Source organism: Callorhinus ursinus, unplaced genomic scaffold, assembly GCF_003265705.2.
Source record: "Callorhinus ursinus isolate GAN/ISIS: 27379988/994484 unplaced genomic scaffold, GSC_fseal_2.0 scaffold39, whole genome shotgun sequence".
Lineage (NCBI taxonomy): Eukaryota > Metazoa > Chordata > Mammalia > Carnivora > Otariidae > Callorhinus > Callorhinus ursinus.
In genome coordinates, this window is record NW_027397101.1 from 7,113,835 (window position 1) to 7,124,101 (window position 10,267).

Genomic DNA, 10,267 nt, shown 5'->3' on the forward strand with positions numbered 1-10,267 from the left:
TGTTGGCAGATTTTTGATTACTGATCCAATTTCTTTGCTGGTTATGGGTCTGTTTAGCTTCTCTTTTTCTTCCTGTTTCAGTTTTGGTAGTTTGTATGTTTCTAGGAATTTGTCCATTTCTTCCAGATTGCCCAGTTTGTTGGCATTTAATTTTTCATAATATTCTCTATAGTTGTTTATATTTCTGTGGTGTTGGTTGTGATCACTCCTCTTTCATTCATGATTTTATCTATTTGGGCCCTTTCTCTTTTCTTTTTGATAAGTCTGGCTAGGGGCTTATTAATTTTATTAATTCTTTCCAAGAACCAGCTCTTAGTTTTGTTAATCTGTTCTACTTGGTTTTTTTTATTTGTTTCTATATCATTGTATTTCTGACCTAATCTTTATTATTTCCCTTCTTCTGCTGGATTTAGACTTTATTTGCTGCTCCTTTTCTTGCTCCTTTAGGTGTAAGGTTAGGTTGTGTATTTGAGATTTTTCTTGTTTCTTGAGGTAGGCCTGTATTACAATATACTTCTCTCTTAGGACTGCCTTTGCTGCGTCTCAAAGTTCGGGCTGTCTAGCTTTCATTTTCATTTGCTTCCATATATTTTTAAAATTCTTCTTTAATTTCCTGGTTAATCCATTCATTCTTTAGTAGGAGCATTCTTTAACCTCCATGTATTTGAGGTCTTTCCAAATTTTTTTCTTGTAGTTGATTTCAAGTTTCATAGCATTGTGGTCTGAAAATATGCATGGTAAGATATCAGTCTTTTTGTACTTGATGATGGCTGATTTGTGACCCTTTATAGGATATTCTGGAGAATGTTCCATATACACTGGAGAAGAATGTATATTCTGCTGCTTTAGGATAAAATGTTCTAAATATATCTCTTAAGTCCATCTGGTCCAATGTGTCATTTAAAGCCATTTCTCCTTGTTGCTTTTGGCCTAGATGATCTATCTATTGCTGTAAGTGGGGTGTTACAGTCCCAGGACTACTGTTATTGTATTATTATCAATGAGATTCTTTATGTTTGTTATAAATTGAATTATATATTGGGTGTTCCCAAGTTGGGGGCATAAGTATTTGCAACTGTTAGATCATTTTGATGGGTAGATGACTTCTCTATGATATAATGCCCTTCTTCATCTCTTGTTACAGTCTTTGGTTTAAAATCTAGTTTGTCCGATATAAGTATGGCTACTCCAGCTTTCTTTTATTGTCCATTAACATGATAGATGATTCTCCATCTCCTCACTTTCTGTCTGTGAATGTCTGTAGGTCTAAAATGAGTGTCTTGTAGGCAGCATATAGATGGGTCTCATTTTTTGTCCATTCTGATACCCTATGTCTTTTGACTGGAACATTTAGTTCATTTACATTCAAAGTGATTATTGAAAGATATGAATTTAATGCCATTGTCTCACCTATAAGTTGGTGTTTCTGGTGATGTTCTCTGTTCCTTTCTAGTCTTTGTTGCTTTTGGTAATTTTTCCCCCATACAGAGTCCCCTTTAATATTGCTTGCAGGGCTGTTTTAGTGGTCACAAACTGCTTTGGTTTTTGTTTGTCTGGCAAACTCTTTATCTCTCCTTCTATTTTGAATGACAGCCTTGCTGGATAAAGTATTCTTGGTGGCATATTTTTTCCATTCAGCATGTTGAATATATCCTGCTACTTCTTTCTGGCCTGCCAAATTTTCTGGACAGATCTGTTGTGAAACTGATCCATCTTCTCGTTTTGTTTTTTGTTGTTAGGTTTTTTTTTTTTTGGTTCCTTTAGGTGTAAGGTTAGTTTATTTGAGATTTTTCTAGCTTCTTAAGGTAAAAACCTCAGCTCTTTGAAAAATACTGTTAAGAATATGAAAAAAACATAAGCTGAGGGAAAATATCTACAAATCATTTATCTTAGGAAAAATTTTTATAAAATATATACAACTCTTCAAATCAGTAAGAAACAACTTTTTTTTCCATGTAAAAAATAACATTTTAAAGGGAGGAAAAGATCAAACACGTACTTCCTCAAAAAGGAACAGATGAAGGGCACCCGGGTGGCTCATTCGGTTAATGGTCTGATTCTTGATTTCAGCTTAGTTCATGATCTTGGGGTCATGGGATCGAGCCCCATGACAGACTCTGTGCTCACCACAGACTATGCTTCTCTCTCTCCCTCTTCTCCTCCCCCCACTCTTTCTCTCTCTCAAATAAATAAAGAAAATCTTAAAAAAAAAAAAGGAACAGATGATATACAAGAATGTAATCATTAGTAGACATTAGGAAAATCAAATTAAAACTAAAATGAAATACCATTACAAACTCATATAATGGCTCAACTAAAAAACCTGTCATCACTAAATGCTGGTGAAGATGAAGAGCAACTAGAACCCTCACACACTGCTAATAGAAATGAAAACTGGTACAGCCACTTTAAAAAAGTTTAACAGTTTCTTATTATGTTAAACATACACTTATTATGAGACTGAGCAATCCCATTCATTCTTTGGTATTAACCCAAGAGGATGGAGATGTATGTTCACACATAGAAATCTGTATATAAATATTTATGGCTGGAAATAATCCAAAAATGTTATCACCTGGTGAACAGATAAATAAACTGTAGAATAGCCATACAAAAGATCACTACTCTTCAATAAAAATAAATGAACTGAAACATGGACCTGAGACCGAATGAATGGCACTGTTTTTGATTTGCAAAATTTGTCAAATAGGTGCCCCTGGACATTTCACTGACAAATTCAAATCCAATTTCTCTAAAGTTTTAAATGAGTCAGAAGTAGATGAGCATGGAAACTCTTCATGAACCATCACTGTGAAATTCCATGAGGTAAGGATAACATCACTAGTGTCACATGGGGTGATGGACATGGTGACAGCAGCATCTGTAATGCATGGGGCCATTTAGGGAAGGTGGATACAGAATTTCTTCCCTTTTCCTGGTTAAGGGTGTCCCCAGACCTCACCCTCATGAGCGGTCCAATGAAGTGGTCTTTCCTGAGCCAACTACCCCCAGGCCACCCCAGCTTGCCTTGCTCTTCTTTAAGGCTAGCCCAAAGTCCCCACTGTCACACAGTATTGTGGCTTCTGAATGTGGTGGCATCACCGAGTCTGGCTCATTCTTGATGGGAGGATCAAGAACTTCTTCTGGCTGTGCAGACCTTTGTGGGTTCTGTCTCTGCTCTGAAACTGGAGAGGGATCTAAGGTAAAGGGGTCCTCTCTTCCAGGGAAGATATTCCTATCTTGAGTCCCCTTGCTTTCTGCTTCATAAGAGCTGCTTTGCTCTAAAATGAATTTCCCAGGAACTGGGACCTGGGCCCCGGGGAACTAATTTTAAAGCCACAAAGCTGACCCTCTTGGAATTCACTATAATCTCAGATTGAAAATATAGCCTGCCAGTGTATCAGGGGGCTAGGAGGCTCTGTTTGACTCAAGGGATCTAAGGAGACCCCAGAAATCCCAGAATACACTTGACACATGGTAGATTTTATCTACATTCACTTCCCATTATATCCTTGGTGATTTGGAGACAGGTCACTCTTTTAAGTGCTCTGAAGGCTGCAGTGCTGGTTTTAAGCAGGTGTGGTATTCATACAAAGGCTGAGGTTGGAAGTAAAGCACACCTGCCCTTGAATCCAAACTCCCTCACTGCTAGCTTGTGACTTGGGCACATCACTCCACCAACCAGAGCTTCAGTTGTTATTTTTAATGCAAATGGTTATTCCATCATAGCATGGTTAGAATGGTTGTGAGGTTTACATAAGTCATCCAATAAAAGGAACAAAGTGTCTTCTAAATATAACAACAGTTGTCAGTTTCTTAGGGCTTAATAGCTTGAACTAGTCTATTTGATTTACAACTTAGACTTATCTAACCAGTTTCAAAACAACACCATGAAGCAAACATTATTAATATCCTCATTGTCCATTGAGAAACCTCTTACCCAGGTTCCTTTTCTAGCCCCTGCTTGCAGATGATGGCTGGAATTTACCAGGGTCTTTCTGGCTTCAGAACTTGGGCTCCACAACAGATCTACCCCTGCTGCTTTCTGGCATGCTCACAGTCTGCAATATAAATAAGCTTTCCCTTCCTGCCACCAACAGGGGTTTTTCTCCAGTTGTGCTGCAGGTGGATCCAGGCACAAGGTCCCCATGCTTTCTGGCCTGCACCGAGCACCTGCTTCTGACATGGGCTTTGCCCTACTTGAACCTGGGAGCCTGACTCTGGGGGTTGAGCCTGGGAGATCCAAAACTTCCTGCTCCTGCCCTCTGGGTCACAAGCCCACTCCTCTCAGAAGTTCGCAGGCAGACTCGTCTTGCTGGATGAGCCAGCGAGATTCAAGATCACATTTGCCACAAGCCTCCACACCTTGAAGTTACTTTGCAGTTTCTTCCTAATTAGATGGTTGGAAGATGTCCTCCATAGTCTCTCCCGTCCAGGTTCTCTCAGTCCCCAGGTGTTAGGGGTTAAATTTGAACTTTACAGAGAAATACAAGGTGTGGTCCTCCATCAAACCCCAATGAGAAAAGCAACTATTGCCAAGGATGTTGGGAACAATTTGGGAAATTTGAATGTGGACTGACAATTAGGAATATTAATATACATTACAATTGTTAAGTGGATTATATCGGAAAATGTACTGATTTTATAAAGGTATGCATAATGTCACATTTAGTACTGAATTATCTTTGTTAATTTACTTTAGGAAATTTCAGCAAAAACTAACCAAGCAAATATGACAAAAGGTTAAGGAAGGTTTTTTAAATCAAGGGCATGGCTGGGTATATATGGATGTTCATTTTACCATTTCCTATTTTCTATGTTTTTCAAATTTTTGTAACACACAAAAAAGGGGGGATTCTCTCTCCATCAGTGTGCCTTTTTTTTTTGAAGTTCAGTTGTTGTTGTTTGTTTGTTTCAAAGCTATCCAGAGAAGTCAAGATACAAGTATCTCTTGGGAATAAGGTTGTGAAATGTAAATAAGACACTTGAATATGGAGCACAACAGTACTATAAAGTACCTGTGACCAACAGATTTTGTCCCAGGAAAGGAAGAAAAAAAAGTAAGTTTCAAAAATACATAATATACAAAAGTACACACAAAGCAAAATAAGAAAATGGTTATCAAGCTAATCACAGAACTCCCAGAGATGATCCTGCTTAAACCTTACAATAAGTATCTTGTTGATTTTGTTTTTTAACCAAATTAGGTACATCTAAGCATAGTATTACATGAACATCTTTTTGCTGAATTTACATATACTGAGCATGTATCTGGTCACCATTATTTCACAATATCAATGATTTCTTCTATGACAGTGATTTTTTAAAATTGGATCCTACTCATAAGGGGAAATAAGGAATAGAGTCTTCAACAAGTTAGTGAAATCTGTATAAACACACGCGTGAAGCTTTACTCTTCCTAGGAAACACTCGTCCCCACCCCACCCAATACCACTTATGACCCGGCCCCTGCCAGCGCCTTTCTCAGCTTCCTCCTAGTCCAGTGAAGCGACTGTGGACTTGGAGGCCCTGGGCCAGCAGAGGGGTGACCAGCTGCAGGTGGTGACCAGCTCGCTCAGCTCCTCCCCAGGCCCACTGCAGCCGCTCTCCCGGTGCGTCCTGCAACCTCTCTTCCTGCGGTCCCTGGAGTTTGGGTTGTCTGCTGAAGTTCTGAGTGTTGGTGCATCCTTCCGCCCTGCTCCCCCGAATCCAGGGGCATCCTTCCGCCTAGCTCTTCCCCAACGCCTAGGCGGCGCGGGTCTGGGCGTGTCCTCCCGCCTCGATAGATGGGGTCTGGGGATGTTCTTCTCCTGCCGCCACGTCCCAGGCCAACGTGAATGGAGTCTGGGTTTACTCCAGTTGGGAAAGGTATATTCTACGTTGGATGGTTCCCGAGGGTCATGGATATGTCCCCTTAATCAAACTGAGTTTTTTGTCTTTGCGAAAATGGACCCTGATCGGTGTCCTGTGGGCTCTTTTGGGGAAGGTAAAAAAAAAAAAAAAAAAAAAGTTATTTTCCATAAACGATGTAATTGGTTTATTAATAATCAAATACCCTTCTTTTTCATTAAATGCAGCTTTCTGGGGGCTCTTGGTTCAGTTGGTTAAGCCTGTGCCTTTGGCTCAAGTCATGATCTCAGGGTTCTGGGATTGGGGGTGGGGGCAGCTCAGCAGGGAGTTTGCTTGTCCCTTTCCCTCTGCCCTATCCCCAGCTCTCTCTCTCAAATAAATAAATAAAATCTTTAAAATAAATAATTATTTTTTTCAACTAGCATCTTCTTTCATGAAGACAGAAGCATTTTTTTAAATTTAAATTCAATCAGCCAACATATAGTAAGTAGTACATCATTAGTTTCAGATGTAGTGTTCAATAATTTATCAGTTGTGTATAACAAATAAATAAATGCAGCTTTCTGTATAAAAATACTTGAACTTGTAAATGCAAAAGCTAAACGTGACAGTATAAGAAATGGTCAACCCAACTACATTTATTTGTTTTGTAGTGTGCTTTGCAACTTGATATTTTATTGCCCTTATGCTCTGCAATGAACAAGATTGTTATTTTTTAAACACTTGAGTTACATCTGTTTATCTTTTGAATGAATGTAAATATATATAAATGTTTCTTTAAAAATGTAAATACATGCTCAATTTGACCAAAATACAGCAGTGAGGATACTGAAAGCTAGCTTCCTCCTCTCTAACTCATCTTCCAAATAAAACCTGATGCTTAACTCTAGATTTTATGCTAAAACTAACAATGCATTTCTCAAAAATGTGGTTACTGCTTATTTACAACTTGTTTTTACACTATCTCCTGATCCAGTTATCTGGTCAGGCTTTGTAGAACTAAATCATTCTTTTTTGCATTGTAAGGGGCATATCGTGTTTATTTAATCAATCTCTTTGTGATTGATGTTCAGTTTGTCTCCAATTTTCACTATTATAGATAATACATAGCAAACATCATCATCTTTTGCATATATATGTGATTATTTCTTTGCCACAAATGCCTAAGTGGTAGATTGCCCAGTTAAAATGTGTACATGTTAAATATTTGATAAATGCAAGTAGTCTTCAGAAAGTCTATACCAGCTTACCTGTTTCGTCACATCTATTTTAACACCAGATACCATGCATTTTTGAAAACTGATTATTAATGTCTTTAAGGAAGGAAAGTGGATGAGACACACATTCATTCAACAAACATTTATTGAAAACCTGTGGAGTGACAGACTTCATTCTAGATGCTGGGATAATAAGCAATAAAAATTTCCACTCCTGTGCAGTTTATGATCAGGGTTGCTGTGGTCAATTAAGAAACAATGGAATACTTAAGAAGATCTAATAAAAAAAAACCTGGGCAGTGTTGGTGAGTCCAGTCATCTGTGACTAGTGACCGTAGGGAGACATTATCACAAGAACTGCCATGGAGGCAGAAGGTATTACTACAACCTGGGAGAAAAGACTACACCAGAGGGAGCTGTGGCCTTATGAAGAGGAACATTATAATGGCCAACTCATGGCTCAGCATAACAAGCCAAAGGTATAAACACCCAAACTTCATTTGCTTTCCATCCTCTCATCTCTTATCCCTAATGTGCATTTACATCCCTGTTCTCTGTGTCATTCTTAGAAGTGCATCCACATAGTCTCCTCCAGAACTCCTTGTTAATTTTCCAGTTATATTTTTTCCTAGCCCTGGAATACCAGTCAACTCACTGAGCCATTGGTCTTGAATCAGTATGACTTTTTTTTTTTAAAGGTTTTACATAGGGGCGCCTGGGTGGCTCAGTTGGTTGAGTGTCCGCCTTCGGCTCAGATCATGATCCTATCGAGCCCCACATCAGGCTCCTTGCTCAGCAGGAAGCCTGCTTCTCCCTCTCCCTCTCTCTCTGCCTGCTGCTACTTCTGCTTGTGCTCTCTCTCTGTCTCAAATAGATTTTTAAAAAATCTTAAAATAAAAGATTTTATTTATTTATTTGTCAGAGAGAGAGAGCACAAGCAGGGGGAGTGGCAGGCAGCAGGAGAAGAAGGCTTCCTGCTGAGCAGGGAGCCCAATGCAGGACTTGATTCCAGGACCCTAAGATCATGACCTGAGCCAAAGGCTGACGTCCAAATGACTGAGCCACCCAGGTGTCCCTGAATCCATATGACTCAACAGGTCTCCTTCTGTGTTTGCTTTGGCAGCACATACACTAAAATTGGAATAATACACAAGAAGATTAGCACTGCCCCATGCAAGCATGACACAAAAATTCATGAAACATTCCATATGTAAAACAAAAACAAAAACAACACGTGTCTCCTTCCATACAAAGTGGACAACCAAATATACCTCTCAAAACTCTGCCCATAAGAATTTTTCTGTGCCAGAGTCTTTCAGGGTGACCCATGAATGGGGCTCTAATACAGCAGCCATTCATTTCCAGATGATGTTACCACACCTTGCAGACATATTTATAACCCAAGGAGGGTGCTTTTCCCTCCTCTGGAAATGTTGAATGTTTATAGTGGACTTCCCATAGGGCCCTAAGATTCGTGGAGGGTCATGTGTTGAGGTAGTAGGAATATGTACCATGTGAGTGTGAACCACTTGCTTGTACAGTTTGCTTGTACCTCTGGTCTTACATCACCATTCCATTTAACAAAGGAATATCCTGGCCCACATCCAATATTTTGATTCAGTGAAATAAATTATCATGTTCATGATAGATATTTTGGGTCACGTAGTCACTTGCTATCCCATGTTTGGGAGGTTTAGTCTCTGTGGGGACCCAGTAGCAAATCAGAAGCTGCTTTTCAAATGGAAGATAGCTATCATGAAGTTAAGGCATACCTTACTCCAAAACCCTGGCATCTTGTTGGCTCAATTGGTTGAGTGTCTGCCCTCAGCTCAGGTCACGATCTCATGTGTCCTGGGACTGAGTCCCACATTGGGCTCCCTGCTCTGTGGGGAGTCTGCTCCTCCCTCTCTCCCTCTCTGCTCTTTCTCTCTCTCTCAAATAAATAAATAAAATCTTAAAAAAAATGAGCTGGGAAGTGTTCCCTCCACTTTTGTTTTCTGGAAGAGTTTGTGGAATTGGTGCTATTTCATCTTTTCCCTCCCAGCTCTGAGAATACATATACATTGTAAAATAACCATCACAAATCAAGTTAATTAAGACATCCATCACCTCACATAGTTACCATTTTCCCTTTTTTTCTTCCTTTTCCTTTCCTTTCTTTCTTCTTTCTTTCTTTCTTTCTTTGGCAAGAACACTTAAAATTTACTCTCATATCAAATTTTAAGTACACAGTACACTATTGTTAGCTATAGGCACATTGCTGTACATTAGATCTCCAGAACTCATTCATCTTGAATAACTGAAACTATGCACCCATTAATGTCTGCAGGTTCTATAGTTAGAATTCCTCTTTTATTCCTGATGTTGGTAAATTGCTTCTTCCCTTTATATTTGTCAGTCTTGCTAGAAGTTTATCAATTTTATTTATCTTTTCAAAAAACCAAAACTTTTAGTTTGATTTTCTCTTTTGTTTTTGTGGTTTTAATTGTATTGACTCCTGCTCTTATTGTTATCATTCTCTTTCTTCTTCTGGCTTTCTGTTTATTTTGTCCCTCTTTTTCTGTTTTCTTGTGGTGGAAGCTTAGATTGTGGATTTGAGATTTTTCTTTTCTAATATAAACTTTTACTTATTCTGACAATATATTATCAGAGATCTAAAAATAATAAGAAAAATCATATCCATATTAAAAGTGTTCAGGATTTCATTAGCCAACAATTTGACAGTTATGTCAAAGGTGACTGAAAAATAGGTTAAAAAAAGACCTAAATTCATGTGGATAAGTCAATTTGTGTTTTAAGATTCTACATTATTTGTTGAAGAAAGGGATTTTAAAGGTTATGAGAAAGGTGATTAAATTTTTTAAAAATAAAAACTACTTAGGGCAACTGGGTGGCTCAGTCAGTTAAGTGTCTGACTCTTGATTTCAGCTCAGGTCATGATCTCAGAGTCATGAGATCGAGCCCTGCATCAGGCTCAGCACTGGGCATGGAGCCTGCCTAAGATTCTCTCTCCCCCTCCCTCTACCCTTCCCCACCCTCTCTCCCTCTCTAAAAAAATAAAATAATAAAATAAATAAAATAAAATGTTTAAAAAATAAAAATAAAAACTGCTTTCAGAGTTATTGGAGGTAAGCAGCCTTAGTTATTTGGAATTTTGGCATATTCAACCATTATTATTCATAATAAAGTCATATTAGAGT

General features: G+C 38.6%; 1 non-coding gene across 1 annotated transcript; it reads left to right on the plus strand.

Annotated features, from left to right (window-relative positions):
- The first annotated feature begins 8,174 nt into the window (after positions 1-8,174).
- On the plus strand, positions 8,175-8,281 carry LOC112808589 (U6 spliceosomal RNA). The gene has a single exon (XR_003204396.1). It is a non-coding gene; the product is annotated as a U6 spliceosomal RNA (small nuclear RNA).
- Positions 8,282-10,267: the final 1,986 nt, after the last annotated feature.